Source organism: Heterodontus francisci, unplaced genomic scaffold (assembly GCF_036365525.1).
Source record: "Heterodontus francisci isolate sHetFra1 unplaced genomic scaffold, sHetFra1.hap1 HAP1_SCAFFOLD_51_2, whole genome shotgun sequence".
NCBI lineage: Eukaryota > Metazoa > Chordata > Chondrichthyes > Heterodontiformes > Heterodontidae > Heterodontus > Heterodontus francisci.
The window spans coordinates 159087-180716 of record NW_027141369.1 but is presented as its reverse complement, the minus strand read 5'-3'; the positions used below and the strand labels follow the sequence as shown (position 1 = coordinate 180716).

Sequence of the window (21630 nt, the reverse complement as noted above, 5' to 3'; positions counted from 1 at the left end):
TGTAGATCGGTTAAGTGAGTGGGCAACAACCTGGCAAATGGAGTAAAATGTGGGAAAGTGTGAAATTGTCCACTTTGGCGGGAAGAATAAAAAAGAAGCATATTATCTAAATGGTGAGAGATTGCAGAGCCCTGAGATGCAGAGGGATCTGGGTGTCCTCGTGTATGAATCGCACAAGGTTAGTATGCAGGTACAGCACGTAATTAGGAAAGCGAATAGAATGCTCGTGTTTATCGCGAGGGGAATTGAATACAAAAGTAGGGAGGTTATTCTTCAGCTATACAGGGCATTGGTAAGACCACATCTGGAGTACTGTCTACAGAACTGGTCTCCTTATTTAAGGAAGGATGTGAATGCATTGGAGGCAGTTAAGAGAAGGTTTACTGGACAAATACCTGGAATGGTGGGCTGTCTTACAAGGAAAAATTGGACAGGCTTGGCTTGTATCCACCAGATTTTAGAAGAGTAAGAGGCAACTTGATTGAAACACATAAGATCCTGAGGGTCTTGACAGGGTGGATGTAGAAAGGATGTTTCCTCTTGTGGGAGAATCTAAAATTAGGGGTCACTGTTTCAAAATATGGGGTCGCCCATTTAAGACAGAGATGAGGAGAATTTTTTTCTCTTAGATGGTTGTGAGTCTTTGCAGTTCTCTTCCTCAAAACGCAGTGGAAGCAGAGTCTTTGAATATTTTTAAGGCAGATGTTGATAGATTCTTGATAAGCAAGGGGGTGGTCAGGGGTAGCTGGAAATGTGGGTCATCAGTTCAGCTATGAAATTATTGAATGGCAGAGCAGGCTGGAAGGGCCGAGTGGCCTACTCCTGCTCCTAATTCATATGTTCGTATGCTTGTATGTTTGTATAAAGCCCAAGATGCCATATATTTTACTACTACTCTCTCAATATGCCCTGCTACCTGCAAAGATCGATGCACATGCATCCCCAGGTCCCTCTGTCCCTGAACACTCTTTAGAACTGTGCCATTAAGGATACATTGCCTCTCCCTATTCCTTCTGTCAAAATGCATCACCTCACACTTAACAGTATTAAATTCCATCCGTCACCTCTCTGCTCATTCTGCTAGCCTATCTATGTCCTATTGCAGGCGGTTCATATCATCCTCACTGTTTGCCTCACCTCCAAGTTTGGTATTGTCAGCAAATTTTGAGATTCTGTTCCGTATTCCAAGATCCACATATTTTATACATAGCAAGAAAAGCAGTGATCCCAGCACTGACCCTCGGGGAACACCACTGTCGACCATCCCCTAGTCTGAAAAGAAACCATTTACTACAACTTGCTTGTTTCTGCACTTAATCCAATTTTTTAACCAATTGGACACTGACCCTCCTATTCCATGAGCCTCAATTTTGTTAACCAGCCTTTTATGTGATACCTTATCAAATGCTTTCGTAAAATCCATAGAAACAACATCCACTGCATTTCCTTCATCAAACTTCTCTGCTCCTTCATCAAAAAATTCAATTAGATTAGTGAAGCATGATCTGCCTTTTACAAATCCATGCTGGATATCCTTAATTAACTCAAACCTCTCTAAATGTCCATTGATATTTTCCCTGATTATCATTTCTGAAACCTTACCCAGCATTGATGTTAAATTAACTGGCATGGAGTTGCTTGGACTGTCCTTACACCCTTTCTTGAATAAGGGTGTCATTTGCCACTCTCCAATCCCCTTATCCAGGGAAGATTGGAAGATTATGGCAAGCCCTTCCTGGAGGAGTCTAGACATGCAAGGACTCAACTACCAGCAAGCGTAGAAAGCAAGACCCAGGCTCAGGGCCTTCAGTTTCCCCTGGAGGGGAGTCGGAGAGGCAGCGGACCCTGTGAGGAACCACAGTTCAGGAAAGATGAGAAGGTCATTATAAGGGGACAGAGGAGATTAAGTTCAAGGTTTCCCAGCTTGTAAGCAAGTGCAGAGACAAGGAATGGTGCTGGGGCAAATAATAGGAAGCTGTGATCGGTTGGAAGGCAGGAGTGATTAAATGACAGAAGAGATGATGGTGCAAGGCAAAAGTCAGGGAAAGAACAAGTAACATTTGGCCGGCACAGATACCAGGAGTGGGGTTTGAACACACACAGACATATATTCATTGGATTTTAAGTCCAACACCTTAACCACTCAGCCCTCCTGGTTCATTAACCCGTTGCTGAAAATGAAATTTAATGTGATCCGGGTGACATCTGGCCTTTTACAATATACAATTATGACTCCTCTCCCATGCTAAATTGGACCCTTCATTACTTATGAACCTCAATTGGATCACCCCTCAGTCTGGGTTTCTCTAAGGTGTAGGGTTCCAACTCTTTTAGTCTAACTTGATAACGAAGATGTCTTACACTGGGAATTAGTTTAATGTCTCTCCTCTTTACCCTGTCAAAAGCCTCAATAGCACCCATCATGTGAGGAGACCAAGACTGGATACAATATTCCAAGTGAGGCCTGACCAAGGTTTCATAAAAGGACAAATTCGGGACATCTCAGATACTGAAGGAGTCCGTGTCCAGAAGCAGCAAGACCTGGACAACATTCAGGCTTGGCCTGATAAGTGGCAAGTAACATTCACACCACATAAGTACCAGTCAATGACCATCTCCAACAAGAGAGAATGTAACCATCTCCCTTTGACGTTCAACAGCATTACCATCACTGAATCCCCCCCACCATCAACATCCTGGGGGTAACCATAGACACAAGCTTAACTGGACCATTCATATAAATACTGTGGCACCAAAGGTAAAACAGACAGTGAGAATTCTGCAATGAATAATTCAGCTCTCGGTACGAGGTGAAATGCTCATTAGGAGAGCTGGAAAAATGGACTGGTCAGGTGTGCAGAAAAGTGGCAAATGGAATTCAACTTGGAGAAGTGTGAGGTGATGCCTTTGGTGAGGTCAAACACGGCAAAGGAATACACAATTAATGGGTGAATACTGAGAGGTCTAGAGGAAGTGAGGGACCTTGAAGTGAATGTCCACAGATCCCTGAAAGTAGCAGGACAGGTTGATAAGTTGGTTGAGAAGGCTTATGGAATCCTTTCCTTTATTAGCCGAGGTATAGAATATCAGAGCAGGGAGGTTATGCTGGAACTGTATCAATCATTAGTTAGGCCACAACTTGAGTTCTGTGTGCAGTTTTGGTCACCTCATTCCAGAAAGGATGCAATTGCACCAGAGAGGTTACAGAGGAGATTTACGAGGATGTTGCCAACTCTGGAAAAATGCAACGATGAGGAAAGATTGGATCGGCTGGGGTTGAATTGAGGAGGCTGAGGGGAGATTTGATTGAAATGCATAAAATTGTGAGGGGTCTGGATAGAGTGGATGGGAAGGGTCTATTTACCTTAGCAGGGAGGTCAATGACTAAGGGGCATAGATTTAAAGTGATTCGTTGAACGATTAGAGGGGAGATGAGGAAACTTTTTTCACCCAGAGGGTGCGAGGGGTCTGATACTCACTGCCTATAAGGGTAGTTGAGGCAGAAACCCTCAACTCATTTAAGAGGAGTCTGGATGTGCACCTCAAGTGCCTGAACCTGCAGGGCTACGGTCCAAATGCTGGACAATGGGATTCCGCTGGGTTGCCCGATTTTTGGCCTTCCTGTGCTCTAAACTTTCTATGTTCAATGATTCTATGCAGAGACAATGGGCCGAATAGCCTCCTTCTGCACTGTAATAATTTTGTGATTTTTGACTCTCCAAAACTTGTCCAAGGCACAAGCCAGGATGAGTGCAGCTCCAACAATACTCTAGAAACTTGACACTGTTCAGGACAAAGCAGCTGCCTTGATTGTCACCCCATTCACCACCTTAAACATTCACTCCCTTCACCACTGACGCACAGTGGCAGTAGTGTGTACCATCTACCAGATGCACTGCTGCAACTCACCAAGGCTCCTTCAAAAACACCTTCCAAACCGAAGAACTCAACCACCTTGAAGGACAAGGGCTGCAGATGCATGGAAACACCACCATCTGCAAGTTCCCCTTCAAGTCACACACCATCTGATCTGCAACAATATCGCTGTTCATTCACTGATGTTGGGTCAAAATCCTGGATCTCCCTTCCTAACAGCACTGTGGGTGCACCTACACAACATGGAGTGCAGCAATTCAAGAAGGCAGCTCACCGCCATCTTGTCAAGGACAATTAGGGATGGGTAACAAATTCTGGCCTTGCCAGTGTCGCTCACATCCCATGAAAGAATATGCCCCATCTTATATGCAATTATCCTCTGAATGCAGCCCAACCCCCTATTTGCTCCAGCTATCACTTCACAGCATTGCTGCTGTACCTTTCGAGATCTGTGCACCAGAACATCCAGATCTCTGCTCAAAATTATTTTCCTTCTCCACCTGCTTTAATGTTTTTCCCTGAAGGGTGTATGAATGTTGAGCATTCGCCCTGTCCACATGAATAACACTGCACTTACCCAAATTAAACATCATTTACCAGTCATGAACCCAATCTCCCAACACATTAAGATCAGCCTGAAACAGTCGAGCATCGTCTACAGTCTGAACAGTCGCACAGATCTTCAAATCATCTGTAAATTTACAGATGGTGCCCCCTACACCTCCATCCAGATCATTAATAAAAATAATAAAGAGCAACAGACCCAACACCGATCCCTGTGGGACACCACTGGTAACTGGTCTCCAAACAGATCCAGATCCATCTGTAACTACTTTCTGCCTACATCTGCCAGTCAGTTCCCAATCCAGATCTATATATTACCACTGATACCAGGGACTTTAATCTTATAGAGAAGCCTCTTGTGTGGAACCTTATCAAAATCTTTTGGCTGAGATCCGCTAATTGAGCACAGGCCGGGGATGAGGCCTAGGCCTGTCCTGCTCTGTGTGTGGGTCTCAGGAAGGCACAAGGTGAGATCAGCTCACTGAGCACAGGCCCTTCCTGCTCTCCAGTGCTCAGTACCTCACCAAATGAGAATAACTAACACACCACAGGCCAGGGAGCCTCGGCCCATCCTCCCCTGATTGTGGTTCAGTGCCAACCAGGTCAGATCAGCTAATTCAGCACAGACTGGAGATGGAAGCTGGATCTTTCCTGCTCTGGGGGCTCCGTACCATACCAGGTGTGATGAAGTAAAATACCACAGGCCGGGGATGGAGCCTGGGATTTTCCTGTTCTGTGTGGGGCTCTGTACAACACCGTGTGAGATGAACTATCATCCCTCAGGCTGAGGAAGGAGCCTGGGCCCATTCTGTTCTGTGTGGCTACTGCAACATTGGGTAGGTTCAGTGAACTCAACACAGGCCATGAATACAACCAGGCCCTTTCCTGCTCCATGTGGCTCAGTATCACACCAGGTGACATCAGCTAACACAGCCCAGGTGGGGCTGGGGCTGGAGCCTGGGCCTGTCCTGCTCTGTGGGCTCAGTAACACAGCCCGTAAGATGAACTTTTTTCAAAAGACTTCAGTGTATTTAACTCTGTGTCCAACACTGTGAGGCAGCTTTCTGTGTTTATAAAGAGTGTAATTTATTGACTGGTCTCTTGGATCTTGGAGCAAACAGGGTGACATACAGAGGTCTGTGTGCAGAGGGTTTGGGGGTGATCTCTGATTCCTAACCCTTTCTGGATTGTGAGGAATAAAGAATGAATGAGAGAGAGAGAATGTGGGAGAAGGGATGATAGAAGAATTTGTCCGTGAACCTGATTAAAAGTGGCTCAAACGCAAAATAATATGAAGATATCAAGAGCAGAACATTAACATAATCTGAGTTCCGCGATCTGGTCGGGTCCCATTCCCCTGAAGTGAGGAATGAACGGGTGGGGAAATTCCACCTGGAGTTATATTTGTCTCCAATGAAGATGAGTTCACAGTGAGGATGGAATAGCTCAGTTGGGAGAACACTAGATTGAAGAACCAGGATACAATCCCTGGTTTCATCAGTTTTAATTTGGTGTCTCCTTCATTTTAAGTAGAGAGAATCAGAGGGGAGATTTTCCACTCTTGACCCCATGGGCTGAATTTTATACTAACGGTGCGGCTCTCGGCAGAGGCACCGGAAGCGGGTGTCGTCACCACACGAGTGAAATGTGGCCGACCGACTCCGATCACGGAGCAGCCGACAAATTAATGAAGGGGAGGCGTGGGGCCCATGTAAACAAGGACCAGAGGCAGGGAACGAGGTGCCGATGGCACCGACATCTGACACAACGGCAGGTGCTGGCACCATATTTAAAGGGCTGCCAGCCCTGCATTCACTGCTGCCTGGTTTAAAGGAGTGTCTTCCTGAGAGCCCTCTGCTGTCCCAGGACCAGTTCTGCTGCCTCTGATGCCCCAGGACCCATTCTGCTGCCTCTGTTGCCTGATGGGTAAGGAGCTGAATGCGAGCCTGCAGTGACCATGGTGCCACGGTTTAGCGATGCCACCCTGCAGGTTCTCCTCCAGGTGACAAGAGAAAGGTGCAAGATCCTCTTCCCCAGGGATGGGAGGTGGAGACCTGTCCACCTGACCAAGCAAAGCTGGCTGGAGATAGTAGGTGAGGTCAGCAGCCATGGGTTCACCCCCAGGAAATGGATCCAGTGCAGGAAGTGGGTCAATGACCTGATCCAGGTTGCTCAGGCGACAAATCAAAGCACTTTGGACCCTTTGGACATTGCATGTGGCAGAGTGAGAGGGAATGTTTAGTGGAAAGGGAGTGACCACCCAGTCATGTGTATTGGGGAAGGGCAGCAGGAGAGGCACACGTCAGTCATTATATAACCTCACACAGTCCCTCGAGAGGGGCCGCATGCAGGAGGCATATGTGTGTCCACATCATGGACTGCTGGACTATCACCATCAGAGATGTTGGGCTTGTCCCCGCTGGGAGACTAACTTTGTTCATCATTGTGTCTGCAGGAGAAGACATCCCACAATTGGAAAGAGCGTGTCAAGACTGGCGGTGGAGTGCCTTATCTCCGTGTCCTCATCCCGATGGAGGAGGAGGCCATGGAACAGGCCGGGCTGCAAAGCAGCTGCTCCATATCTGATGGAGAGACAGGGGCATTTACCCAAGAGAGTGAGTGCACATCTCCTGGGGCACAAGGGAGCATCCGCTGCAAAGGAGCCACACTGCACATCTGTTCACCACTGCATCAATGGAGCTGCACAGTAGGGGTGGTTGGAATGTCACGATGGGCAGACCGTAACCCTTCAATGTCCCTGTTTTCTCATGAAGGCCCGGATGAACGACAAAAGAAAAGAGCTGGAGAGACTGGGAGACAGCCGGGCACGTCTGAGGAGGAGGAGGGAGCCTCAGATGGTGCACCATCACATCATTCCCCTGCATCCTCCACCAGAACAGAAACGCTCACGCAAACTGATGAGCACATCACAGACAGGCCCGGGCAGCTGACGGAGGCTGTGACAGCCGAGGCCACTGACAGTTGGTGGTCTGTGGGAGGCCAGGCCCATGCTGAGCCCCAGGCTGATGACATGCCTCTGGTGTCACCAGCAACACGGGAAATACCGCAGCTGCAGCGAGAGGTCAGGTAACATCTGGCAGAGTTGCCAGAGGCTATGTGTACCCGAACAAGGATGGTGGAGGAGTCCATCCAGGCCTTGGGTGCTGCATTGTCTCTGATGGGGGTGTGTCTGGCTTCCTCCATTGTGAGATTGGTGACTCTCATGGAGAGCCTGATCCAGCCAATCAATCAGTGGCTGCCGGAGATGTGTGCAGACCTGCACTCCATCGCTTTGTCCATGAGCTCCATCCAGCGGTGACAAGGTGAGAGGGGGGACGAGGTCCACGTCCCTCTCAGGTCAGCAGCGAGTTACAAGTGTGTCTTATAAGGGGGAGGAGCAGCTGGCTGCTACATCTGGGGTCTCCTCTCAGGGTGCTCCTGGTGTGGACAGTAGCTCCAAAGCCCCTCTGCCAGTGACACAAGTGATGCCAGTGCCTGCCTCCATCACCCTCGATGACAGAGGGGGGTCCCTGTACCTGTGCAGGAGGCCCTCAGTGTGCCGGGGCCCTCCAGGCCTCAGGCAGCAAGAGGACGGCCACCAATGTCATCCCAAGCCATGGGGCAGCAAGGTCAGCAGCCTGTCTCCACCTCAGCTGACAGAGCAGGGGGAGCACCACGTAGGAGCACCCGGAAAAGATTTAAGAAGAGCACCTAGATTCACTTAGGGTTCACGGTGAATGTACATTCCAGATGGATAGGGTTGCATTTGTTGTCACACGGAAGAAAGAAATGATGTTCTCTCACTATGTCTCCTTCCTATTGTTGATGCCCTTTGGGACTTCATTTAAACCCTTCCTCCCAAGGGGCTGGAAGTGAGGGACCAAGCCCTGAGTTCACAAAGCTTTGGCCTTGTCACTGTGCGATGTGTACCTGGACGCTGCAGAACAGAAGGAAGGAGGTGACAACAGGGCTGTTTAAAGCTAAGACTTTATTGCCTTGGTTCCAGAAGGTGGTAAGGCTCAAAGGAAACTTGAATGTATAAGGGTGTCTCATGTCTCCCTTGTGTGTATCTCATGGCCCCTACCCTGCTGTGCCTGAGGTTCTTCATCTGGCACTGCTTGGGCAGCATCCTCCTCCACATCCTCATCATCAGAGGAGACATCACACTCCACGATATCCTCACTAGTCAACACCTCACCCCTCTGTAATGCCAGATTGTGCTGTGCACAGCAAACCACCACGATATGCGAGACCCTCGCCGGGACATACTGAAGGGCTCCACTGGATCGATCTAGGCACCTGAATCTCATCTTCAGGAGACCAATGGCCTCCTTGATGGTCGCTCGGGTTGACCCGCAGCAGGTGTTGTACCTCTCCTCTGCATCCGTGCGTGGGTTCCTTACAGACGTCAGTAGTCATGTCTTCAGTGGGTAGCCCTTGTCTCCAAGGATCCATCTCTGAAAGCGGATGGGGCCGCGGAAAGGTTCTGGCACCTGGGAGTGCCTTGGTATGCCGGCGTTGTGGCTGCTTCCCGGGATTTGTGCACACACCTATGGGATCCATTTGCAGTGGTCGCAGACCAATTGCACACTGAGCAAGTGGAAGCCCTTCCTGTTGAAGGCTGCTGGCTGGTCTGCAGGAGCCATGATGGTCACATGGGTGCAGTCAATGACACCCTACACCTGGTGGAATCCAGCGATGTCCCCGAATCCTATCGCTCTCTCAGCTTGACTGTTTGGATCAATGTGCACATAGTCACCGGCCCTCCTGAACAGGACATTGGTGACCTCCTTGATGCACTGATTCACTACAGACTGTGAGATTCCACACATATCTCCAGTGGATCCCCGCAATGATCTGGTGGTGAAGAAGTTCAGTGGCACGGTGACCTTCAGTGACACTGGCATCAGGTGCCCACCAAGTCGCATGGGGCACAGCTGCATCATGGCAGAGAGATCAGTGACGACCCCCGTGGAGAGGTGCAGTCTGCGGAGACACTGTCACTCGGACATCTGCAGGTAGTTGAACCTCGGCTGACGTGTTCCTCTGCCTCCTTCTCCAGCCTCCTGTTCGAGGCTGGCCTTCCTGTGGGCCCCCAAGCTGCTGTGGTGCCCCTGCTGGTGCCTGTGCCTCCCTCCCTTCCTCTCTACTCCTCCTCCTCCTCCTCAATGGGAGCCTCGAATCCAATGAGAGCCTCGAATGAGGCCCATGACAGGTTGCCCCTCCCTGAGTGCAAGGCCTTCACAGTTAACAACACCCAGCCACATTTACCTCACTTGTCACCCTCAATGAAGTGGCACTGCCCCAATGGCACCCTGGTGTTGTTCCCTCTGCAGAGCTGGCACATTGGCCCCCACTCCTGACAGTGTTTCCCGATGCCCTTTCTGCCAAGTTTTGCTGCCTCACCCGATAGCTTCCCAGTGAAGACAACACTCAGCTCCCACCTCCCAGTCAGCTCCTTTAACCAGGCGAGGCTCTGAAGCCCCGTGGTTCCCGTGTGCTATTAGTTCAATTGGATCCAGTGAATAAAATTGCTGACAATTGGACTCATAAATACTTGATATTTTGATACTTCACATTTTTATTCATTCATTCATGCGATGTGGGCATCGCTGGCTAGGCCAGCATTTATTGCCCATCCCTAATTGCCCATGAGAAGGTGGTGGTGAACTGCCTTCTTGAACCGCTGCAGTCCATGTGGGGTAGGTACACCCACAGTGCTGTGAGAAAGGGAGTTCCAGGATTTTGACCCAGCGACAGTGAAGGAACGGCGATATAGTTCCAAGTCAGGATGGTGTGTGGCTTGGAGGGGAACTTGCAGGTGGTGGTATCCCCTGCATTTGCTGCCCTTGCCCTTCTCGGTGGTAAAGGTCGCTGGGTTTGGAAGGTGCTGTCGAAGGAGTCTTGGTGCATTGCTGCAGTGCATCTTGCAGACGGTACACACTGCTGCCACTGTTTTCCGATGGTGGAGGGAGTGAATGTTTGTAGATGGGGTGCCAATCAAGTGGGCTGCTTTGTCCTGGACGGTGTTGAGATTCTTGAGTTGGAATTGCACCCATCCGGGCAAGTGGAGAGTATTCCATCACACTCTTGACTTGTGAATTGCAGATGGTGGACAGGCTTTGGGGAGTCAGGAGTCATGGATGAGTGGGAGGAATATATCACACTTTGGGGCTTTTGTGAGAGGATTTATTGATAAACCTGGGATTTGAGAGGAAGCTGCTTCATGGTTTACAGAACCAATTCAGCCCCTGGGGTGGAGCCAACAGCTGCACTGTAATTACTCACCTCAGGATTCCAAGCCTCTGACCTGCTCTTCTAGTCACGTTATTTGTATGGCTACCCATGGTAACCTCCATGATGTTGATGGTGGGGGATTCAGTAATTGTAATGCTATTGAATGTCAAGGGGAGATAGTTAGATTCTCTCTTGTTGGAGATGGTCATTGCCTGGCACTTGTGTGGTGCGAATGTTACTTGCCACTTCTCATCCCAAGCCTGTGAGACTGAAATAGCTCAGTTGGGAGTGTGTTGGACTGAAGATCCCTGGTTCAATCTGGGGTTTTGGCAGTTCTCCTTTATTCTGCATCACCCTTTGGTTTTGACTCTTGAGCTGCACAATTTACACTGAAATTATTTACCCAACTCTGAAGGTTGGATTGGAATAGAGAGATATCAATGATGGGAAATATTTACATTCTCAGCTTTAGCTTATTCTCTATCTCTTTGTGTCCTTTTCCCCAGTTTTTGAATCTTTCAGGGCCGGGTGAACATTTGATTTGCTGCATATGTCCCAAACTGAAGCCTTTTCCACATCTCTGGGCAGTCAGACTTGCTCTGTCTGTTTTTGCTGCTCGTGACCATGAACGAGAACAGGCCACGAGTTCAACGTTTTTCAGAAAACGGAAGATAATTGGAAAGAATTCTGTGTTACTCCAGACCAGTGACAAAGATACAATGGATGTTATTCAAAATAAATTCCCTTTGACATTTGATGTAAACTTGTTTGCATCTAAAAGTTGGATTTTAAGTGTTGCAAAAATGTGTCAAATTAATGACTGACCATGTGACAGCGCAGATGGGGATCAAATCCACAGCCTTGTTGTTATCAACACTGCGTCCTAACCAACTGAACTAAGCGGCCGATAGACAGAGCCAGGTATGGGTTTGAGCCGCACGCTGTGAGGTTTGTGTTTTATTTCTCACACTGGGTGACAGAGCGATTGCACAAACAATGGACACATCACATCCCTGAAACATTGTTCTGATATAAAACAGTGTGAAATAAGAACTGAGCATGGAAATGGAACGGAACCAGAAATCAGGACTTTAATCTATTAAAGTTGATCTTGAAATTCTACCATGCACGAATATTCCAAGAGAACGAACTCTCTTCTGATATAAAATCCAGGAACTTGAGCTGCTGTAAAACATAACTGAGCCTGACGTGTTTTGAACACGCAACCTTCTGATCTGGAGTCAGACGCACTACCGTTGTGCCACAAGCTCACAGGTAAAGCAAAATCTTCCATTCCTGGCAGATTTACTTCTTGTTTAGATTCAGTGATTGAAATTAATTCAATCCTCATCTGACCTCCGCTCTGCAAAGGCCTGCCACCCGACCTGAACCCGACGGGACCCGACGACCTGTGTCGGGTCCGGGTCGTGATGGGTCGCTCTTCCGGGTCTGGCTTTCGGGCTCGGGTCAGGTCGGGCCAGGTTCGGGTTGGGCTGGGTCCAGGTCGGGCTGAGTCCGTGTCGGACACACACAGTAAGTATTACATTTAACTCTGCTGGGAAGTTGAGTTTAATAAGTGTCAAAAGTTGAAAAGCCAACCTAAGCTGGGAGTCCGGGTCATCAAGGAGGGAAACTCTGAGTATGCTCAGTGAGAAAGTGAGCATCTCTATGACGTCATTGCGCTCATGCTGCAGCTTCCTGTAGATTCGGAATCGGGAGGTAGATAAAGTGAACATTCCAGTGGTCGGGTAAGGCTCGGGTTAGTTTGGGCGTGGGAATAAATGGAGATACTCGGGCCGGGTCGGGCTCGGGTCCAATGTGGTTCTGTCAGGTTCGGGTCGGCTTTTTTTTCCTGACCTGAGCAGGCCTTTACCGCTCTGTCAGTTCAGTGCCTTATTTAAACTATTACTTGGAGTTCTGTTTTACAGGGTCTCGGCTGTTTAAGTATTTCCCAGACCCACTACTCTGATTAATCAGACATTTTGCTGCTAACTGCTGCTGCTACAATTGAAATGTAAAAAAGAATTTCCAGTGACCTGCAACCAATGGACAAATACATTTCAGAAAGATAAAGCTCATTCACCAATCCACAAATGTGTCTTTCTGCTTATATTTATAAACAACTCCTTCTCTCCACTATGAGAACTATACAATCACTACAGTTATTTGAAAGTTAGTATAAGATGTTCCAGTTCATCAATTTTAAAACTGCAGCAGGTATTTTCCAGAAAACTTCTCTGTTGGAACCTCAGTCCCATTTAGATTGAAAGTGGACAATTAATGTATTCACTTGTTCATTGTGGACAGGTGTCTGACTTCAAATAAATCTCATTAACTTTCAATGAGGTGGCAGTATTTCTGTGCTCCCATTTTACGCAGTCTGTCCTGTTCATGCACCATGTTTTTATTCTCTTCTCCCATTCTCCACAGGATACAGATTACAAGCATCATCAATCGAGCTGTTGAAAAGCATTGGAAGAATCTGGTCACACAGGTATTGAAACATTCATTTTCTGCCATTTTCCAAGTAGGTTGCTTTAAACACAGTACGATGTGTAATCATCTTGAAAAGAGATTCTCTTCAATATCCAATACAAACTGAATTACAAACCTGACAGACAAACACAGGAGAACAAGTGACTAGTGAACACAAACCTCATGGTGCTCATTTTCAGATTTATTGCAGTCATCCGACAAAACAAGTGAAAGAATATTCCAGTGAAATGATTTGGAAAGTAGGGGTGACTTTTGTTGGTGCCTTTCTTTGCTCTGTTGGTGAAACTTTCTTGCACCTGACTCGTGTTCATGTCTCTGTTTCCTCTATTGAATGAGGAAGGAGGTATTTGATCAAAAATCAACTGGATTGTGTACCTTTGAGAGGGGATTTCTGCACCGTCAGGGCTGGAAACAGGAGTGAGTGAAAGACAATGTGTGGAGTTTGATTTTGTACAGTGGGAGAGCAAATCTAACAGGGCTGTGAGATATTGGCCTGGATTTTACAGCCCAATAGTGGTGAACTCTGAGACTTTCACTGCTATTGAGGGTCTGAACAGCACTGCAACTGCCGGTACATGCACACACTAACACCAGCATCTGGAAGTTGTGGTGGTGAGAAATGTGCTTAGAAGGAGCCTCTGATCATAATCGCACCAGCCCACTCTTTAAAGTGACAGGGACCTGTAGTTCAGCAATTTGGGCTCATTGCCCACAATGTACCCTGATTTTTACCTGGGTTGGATTAAAGCCGGTACCAACAGGCTCAGGGCTGCTCGGGAAGGACTTTTCTGTTGACACAACAGCTCCACTATTCCAGGAAGACACCGGCAGCAGCAGTTGTCAACTTTCAGAGGGAGTTCAGACATTTTAAATGTTGTATTTTATTTCTTAATTGTATGTAACTTTTTAGCATAGCCTGATCAGAGTTCTTAAATTTACATCTGACTTTTTATTAACAAGATTGAAGTGCTTTTAAAAGATCTCTAAATGTATATGACTTTTTATCAAGATTTACTTGGCTTCTTTGAAAAGACTCTTGAGCAAGATTGAAGTGACTTTTAAAAACTACATCTTATCCTTTAAAATCCTGCTTCCATGTGGATGACATTGGAAGATGACTTCAGAATAGCTTAGACTATCTTTCTAACAGGTACTGCAACAGCTTAAGACCTACTTTTCTGCAAAAGCTGGTGAATTACCTTCCGGGAGCGGAGAGGAGCGGAGCGGAGCAGACCTATATGGACCGATATGAGGAGAATGTTGAGAGCGGAGCCTATAAATCCAATCCGAGGATCGAGGCCCAGTCTCTTCCCTTCCAGGAGTGGAGTGGAGCTCTTCCAGTGTGCTGGAGTTTTCAAAAAAAAGAAGCCAACTGTGATGTCAGAGGAGAGCTGCAAGGTGATTGGTTGGTGAGTCACTGCTGTTAGTGTATTTAAATATCTTAAAGAAAAGGGCAAAGTTTTTTACTTGAAAAAAAAACCTCTGCTGATAAGATGAGTACTACTAAAGTGTTTTTTTTATTCAGTGTAGCTTATGAAGGACTTTAGATTGTAGTGGGTAGAACAAGGCCCCGAGTGTCATTAGTATTTTTTAATTAAAGGAGTAACTAATTAATCTAAGGGTAAGTCATGGCAGGAGAGCTCAGCCCCGTGATATGCTCCTCCTGCGCTATGTGGGGATTCAGGAACCCTCCCAGTCTCCATGACGACCATGTGTGCAGGAAGTGTATCCAGCTGCAGCTACTGGCTACTCGCATTATGGAGCTGGAACTGCGGGTGGTTTCACTGTGGAGCATCCACGAAGCTGAGGGTGTCATGGATAGCATGTTTAGTGAGGTGGTCGCACCGCAGGTAATGGATGCACAGGCAGAAAAGGGATGGGTGACCTCCAGATGGAGTAGTAGGAGCAGGCAGGTAGTGCAGGAGTCCCCTGTGGCCATCCCCCTCTCAAACAGATACACCGCTTTGGTTCCTGTTGGGGGGAAGACCTCCCAGGGGAAAAGAGCAACAGCGCGGTCCGTGGCACCACGGAGGGTTCTGCTGCACAGCAGGGGATGAAAAGGGGAGGAAGAGCTATTGTGATAGGGGATTCTATCATAAGGGTTGCAGATAGGCGTTTCTGTGGCCGCAAACGAGACTCCAGGATGGTATGTTGCCTCCCTAATACTAGGGTCAAGGATGTTTCGGAGCAGCTGCCGGAAATTCTGAAAGGGGAGGGTGTGCAGCCAGAGATCGTGGTCCATATTGGTACGAACGACATAGGCAGGAAGAGAGATGAGGTTCTGCAAAGTGAATATGGGGAGTTAGGCAGAAGGTTAAAGAGCAGGACCTCTAGGGTTGTAATCTCAGGTTTACTCCCTGTGACACGTGCTAGTGCGGGTAGGAATAGGAGGATTAGGCAACTGAATGCATTGCTGAAGACTGGCGAAGGCGGGAGGGCTTCAGGTACTTGGATCATTGGGATCTCTTCTGGTGCAGAGGTGACCTGTACAAGAGGGACGGGTTGCATCTGAACTGGAAGGGGACCAATATCCTTGCAGGGAGATTTTATAGTAATACACTGGAGGGTTTAAACTAGTCTTGCAGCGGGGGTGGGACCCAAAGTAGTAGTCTCTCTGATGAGATAGTTGAGGCAAATGGAGAGGTTAAAGCAAGCAAGTCCAGTAGGCAGGCCAGGCAGGGGCAGGACAGGGAGCGTGGAAGGTCTGGTGGGCTAAACTGCATTTACTTTAATGCAAGTATCCTTACAGGTAAGGCAGATGAACTCAGAGCATGGATCGGTACATGGGATTGTGGTATTGTAGCTATTACGGAAACGTGGTTGAGGGATGGGCAGGACTGGCAGCTCAATGTTCCGCGGTACTGATCCTTCCGGCGTGACAGAGGTGGAGGTAAGAGAGGAGGGGGAGTTGCACTATTGATTAGGGAGGACATCACGGCAGTACTTAGAGAGGATATCCCGGGGTGAATGTCCAGTGAGGCCATACTGGTAGAACATAGAAATAATAAAAGGGTGATCCCTTTGATGGGATTATACTATAGGCCCCCCAATAGTCAGAGGGAAGTGGAGGAGCATATATGTAGGGAAATCACAGATAGGTATAGGAATTATAGGGTTGTAATTGTAGGTGATTTTAACTTCCCTAATATTGACTGGGACTGCCTTAGTGCTAAGGGATCAGATGGGGAAGAATTTGTTAAGTGAGTCCAGGATAATTTTCTGAAGCAGTACGTGGATGGCCTGACTGGAGAAGGGGCTACACTCGATCTCCTGTTAGGAAATGAGGATGGGCAGGTGGTTGATATGGCAGTCGGGGAGCACTTTGGGACCAGTGACCATAACTCTATTAGCTTCAAGATAGTTATGAAAAAGAATAGGACTGGTCCTCAGGTTGAAGTCCTAAATTGGGGGAAGGCTAATTTCCATGGCATCAGACAGGAACTCTCAAAAGTTGAATGGGAGAGGCTGTTTACAGGTAAAGGGACGTCTGGCAAGTGGGAGGCTTTTAAAAGTGAGATAGGAAGAGTTCAGGGCCAGCATGTTCCTGTTAGATGGAAGGGCAAGGCTGGCAAGTTTAGGGAACCTTGGTTGACGAGGGATATTGAGGGTCTGGTCAGGACAAAGAAGGAGGCATACGTCAGGTATAGGCAGCTGGGATTGAGCGTGTCCCTCGAGAAGTATAGGGGATATAGGAGTATACTTAAGAAGGAAATTAGGAGGGCGAAAAGGGGCCATGAGATTTCCCTGGCAGATAAGATAAAGGAGAATCCTAAAAGATTCTATAAGTGTATTAAGAGTAAAAGGGTAGCTAGGGAGAGTGTAGGTCCCCTTAAGGATCAGTGTGGCAATCTATGTGTGAAGCCACGCGAAATGGGCGAGGTCTTAAATGAATATTTCTCGTCTGTATTTACCGTGGAGAAGGTCATGGAAGCTAGTGAGTTCAAGGGAGGGAACAGCGATATCCTGCAGCATATCAACATTACAAAGGAGGAGGTGTTGGAGGTTTTGAAGCGCATTAAGGTGGATAAATCCCCAGGGCCTGATCAGATGTATCCTAGGATGCTATGGGAAGCAAGGGAGGAGATTGCTGGGGCGCTGGCAGAGATTTTTGTATCATCGTTAGCCACGGGTGAGGTACCGGAAGACTGGAGGATAGCTAATTTGTTAATTAATAAATTAAATAACAAATCATGTCGCCTCTTTCTCTTCTAAACTCTGGCGGAGACAAGCCTAGCTTGTCCAATCTTTCCTCGTAAGACAGCCCACCCATTCCATGTATTAGTCTCGTAAACTTTCTCTGTACTACCTCCAATGCATTTACATCCTTCCGCAAATAAGGAGACCAGTACAGTACTCAGTACTGCAGAAGAGGTCTCACCAATGTCCTGGATAGGTGAAGCATAACCTCCCTACTATTGTATTCAATTCCCATGGTGATAAATGATAACATTCGATTAGCTTTCCTAATTACGTGCTGGACCTGCATACTAACCTTTTGCAATTCATGCCCTCGGACACCCAGATCCCTCTGCATCTCAGAGCTCTGCAATCTCTCACCATTTAGATAATATGCTTTTTTATTTTTCCTGCCATAGTGGACAATTTCCGACTTTCCCACATTATACTACATTTGCCAGGTCTTTGCCCTATCACTTAACCTATCTATATCCCTTTGTAGCCCCCTTATGTCCTCTTCACAACCTACTTTCCTACCTATCTTTGTGATCAGCAAATTTAGCAACAATACCTTCGGTCCCTTCATCTAAGTCATTTATATAAATTGTAAAAAGTTGAGGCCCCAGCACAGATCCCTGTGGCACACCACTCGTTACTTCTTGCCAACCAGAAAATGACCCATTTATGCTGACTCTCTGTTTCCTGTCAGCTAGCCAATCTTCTATCCATGCCAATATGTTACCCCCGACACCATGAGCTTTTATTTTCTGCAATAACCTTTGATATGGCACCTTATCCTTCTGGAAATCAAAATACAACACATCCACTGGTTCCCCTTTATCCACAGCACATGTAACTCCCTCACAGAACTCCAATAAATTGGTTAAACATGATTTCCCTTTCAAAAAAACATGTTGACTCTGCCTGATTACCTTAATTTTTTCTAAATGCCCTGCTATAACATCCTCTGTAATAGCTCCAAACATTTTCCCTCAGACAAATGTTAAGCTAACTGGCCTGTCGTTTCCTGCTTTCTGTCTCCCTCCCTTTTTGAATAAATGAGTTACATTCACTCTTTTCCAATCTAACGGAACCTTCTCGAATCTAGGGAATTTTGGAATATTAAAACCAGCGCATCAACTATCTCACTAGCCAATTCAGGACCTGGCGACTTGTCAACCCGCAGCTCCAACAATTTGTTTAGTACCACTTCCCTGGTGATTGTAATTTTCTTGAGTTCCTCCATCCCTTCAATTTCCTGATATACGGCTAATACTGGGATGTTATTTGTATACTCAATAGTGAAGACCGATGCAAAGTATCTGTTCAATTCATCTGCCATCTCTTAATTATCCATTATTAATTCCCCAGACACACTTTCTATTGGACCAACAGTCGCTTTGTTAACTCTTTTCTTTTTAAAATATCTATCGAAACTCTTACTAGTTGTCTTGAAATTTCTTGCGAGCTTTGTCTCATACTCTAATTTTACCTTCCTTATCAATCTTTTAGTCATTCTTTGCTGTTTTTTTAATATTCTGTCCAATCTTCTGACCTGCCTCCCACCTTTGCAAAATTATAGGCTTTTTCTTTAAGTTTGATAGTATCTTTAACTGTTTTCGTGAACCATGGATGGTGAGTCCCACCTTTGGAACTTTTCTTTCTCGTTGAAATGTATCTATTCTGTGTATTCTGAAATATCCCCTTAAATGTCTGCCACTGCATCTCTATTGACTTATCCCTTAACCTAATTTGCCAGTTCACTTTAGCTAGGTCTGCTTTCATGACCTTATAATTGCCCTTATTTAAATTTAAAATACTAGTCTGGGACCCACTCTCCTCTCCCTCAAACTGAATGTAAAATTCAATCATATTATAATCGCGACTACCTCGGGGCACCTTAACTATGAGGTCATTAATTAATCCTATCTCGTTGCACAATGCCAGGTCTAGTATAGCCTGCTCTCTGGTTGGCTCCAGAATGTATTGTTCCAAGAAATTATCCCCAAAACATTCTATGTATTCCTCATCTAGGCTACCTCTGCCCATCTGAATTTTCCACTCTATATGTAGATTAAAATCCCCCATAATTATCACAGTACCTTTCTGACAAGCTGCCATTATTTCTTCCTTTATATCCCATCCGACAGTGTGGTGAATGTTAGGTGGCCTGCACACCACTCCCACAAGTGACTTCTTGCCTTTATGATTTCTCATTTGTACTCAAACTGATTCTGCATCCTGATCTCCAGAACTCAGGTCATCCCTCTCGATTACGCTAATACCATTATTAATTAACAGAGCTACCCCGCCACCTTTTCCTAGCTTCCTGTCCTTCCAAAATGCCATGTCACCTCCAATATTCTCATCCCAATCTATGTCGCCCTGCAGCCATGTCTCTGTAATGACTATCAGATCGTACTTATTTATTCTATTTGTGCTCCCAGTTCATCTGTTTTGTTTCAAATGCTCCATGCATTCAGATACAGAGCATTTAGTTTTGTCGTTTTATTATTTTTGTCACCTCTGGCCTTATCTGTCGATTTACTCTTAGATTTGTACATTCTGCCCCTTCCTGTCACAGTCTGCTTATCATTTCCCATATTTATACCTTTCTCTCTCGCCCTGTCTCTCCTCCTTGATTCACCATATCTTCCCAAATTTGATCCCTTGCCCCCACTATTCAGTTTAAAACCGTCTCTACGTCCCTCGTTATGTGGCTCGCTAGAACACCAGCACCAGCACGGTTCAGGTGTAGACCGTCCCAACGGTACAGCCACCTCTTTCCCCAGTACTGGTGCCAATGCCCCACAAACCAGAACCCACTACTACCACACCAGTCTTTCAGCCACACATTACTTTCTCTAATCTTATTTGTCCTATGCCAATTTGCACATGGCTCAGGTAATAATCCAGAGATGATTAACTTTGAGGTTCTGCTTCTTAATTTGGTGCCTAGTTCCTCAGACTGACTTTGCAGAACCTCTATCCTTGTCCTGCCTATGTCTTTGGTACCGACATGGACCACGACGACTGGATCCTCCCCCTCCCATTGTATGTTTCGCTCCAGCCCTGAGCAGATGTCCTGAATCCTGGCACCGGCAGGCAACACAGCCGTCTGGACTCTTGCTTTTGCTGCAGAGAACAGAGTCAATCCACCTTATTATACTGTCCCCTACTACCACTACATTCCTTTTTTCTCCCTCTTTGAGCCGCAAACACTTACTGCAGACGTGTTTGCCCTGGATCACACTGGCATCCAGGAACTCCCACATGCTGCAGCTGTGACACATCACCTGTCCTGTCATCCTCAACGTGTTTCAATTTACTACTTAAATATTTTATTCAATTATTCATTTTATTGCATATTTTAATAAACTTACCACTAGTTTGTTTACTATTTTAAATGTTAGGACTAAAATGGATCTTAATCACTTACCAGATGCGCATCAAGCAGGTCGGTTCTTCCAAACCAATCAACTACCTGCTTGCCTGTGATGTCACAGCTTACCAGATCCTCAACAAACAGCTCCTTCCACTGCACCGAAGAAAGAACCAAATCCTGGATCCTCACCGCAGCGGCTCTCTGTTTCCCTGCTCTCACTCTCCATTGTGACGTCACTCCTCGATTTTTTTTTTCCCCTGCTCTGCTCCTCTCTCTCGCTCTGTCTCCGAGTCTGTGCTTTTGGCACATTTCTTCATTTGTTGTTCCGTTGTGCTCCTCTGTTTCTGGTCCAAAATCTGACGTTGGTGGGACTTGAACCCACAACCTTTGAATATTATCTTAATTATTATTTAGAAGTCCAACACGCTATCCATTGCGCCACAGAGCCTCACACACTTTTGTTAACATCACTAAGGCCTTTGATATTGTCAGCAGAGACGGCCTCTTCAAACTGCAATGGAACATCGGCTGCCCTCCTGACCTCTTGGGCATCATCTCTTCTTTCCACGAGAACATGCACAGTTCCATCAGTTACAATGGAGCAACATCAGACGCTTTCAAGATCAGCAGTGGGGTAAAGCAGGGCTGCGCGCTGGCGCCAACTCTCTTAGGAACAGAGGAACATAGGAGTAAGCTATTCAGCCCGTCGAACCTGCTCTGTCATTCAATTCGATCATGGCTGATCACCTACCTCAAAGCCCCTTTCCCATGCTATCCCCATATCCCTTGATGTCATGAGTATCAAGATTTCTATCAATTTCTGTCTTGAACATGCTCAATGATTGAGCTGCCACAGCCCTCTGGGGCACAGTATTCCAATGATTCACCACCGTCTG

General features: G+C 46.7%; 1 non-coding gene across 1 annotated transcript; it reads right to left on the bottom strand.

The window, feature by feature from the left end:
• Window positions 1–11876: 11876 nt before the first annotated feature.
• trnaw-cca (transfer RNA tryptophan (anticodon CCA)) lies at window positions 11877–11948 on the bottom strand. The gene has a single exon. It is a non-coding gene; the product is annotated as a tRNA-Trp (tRNA).
• Window positions 11949–21630: the final 9682 nt, after the last annotated feature.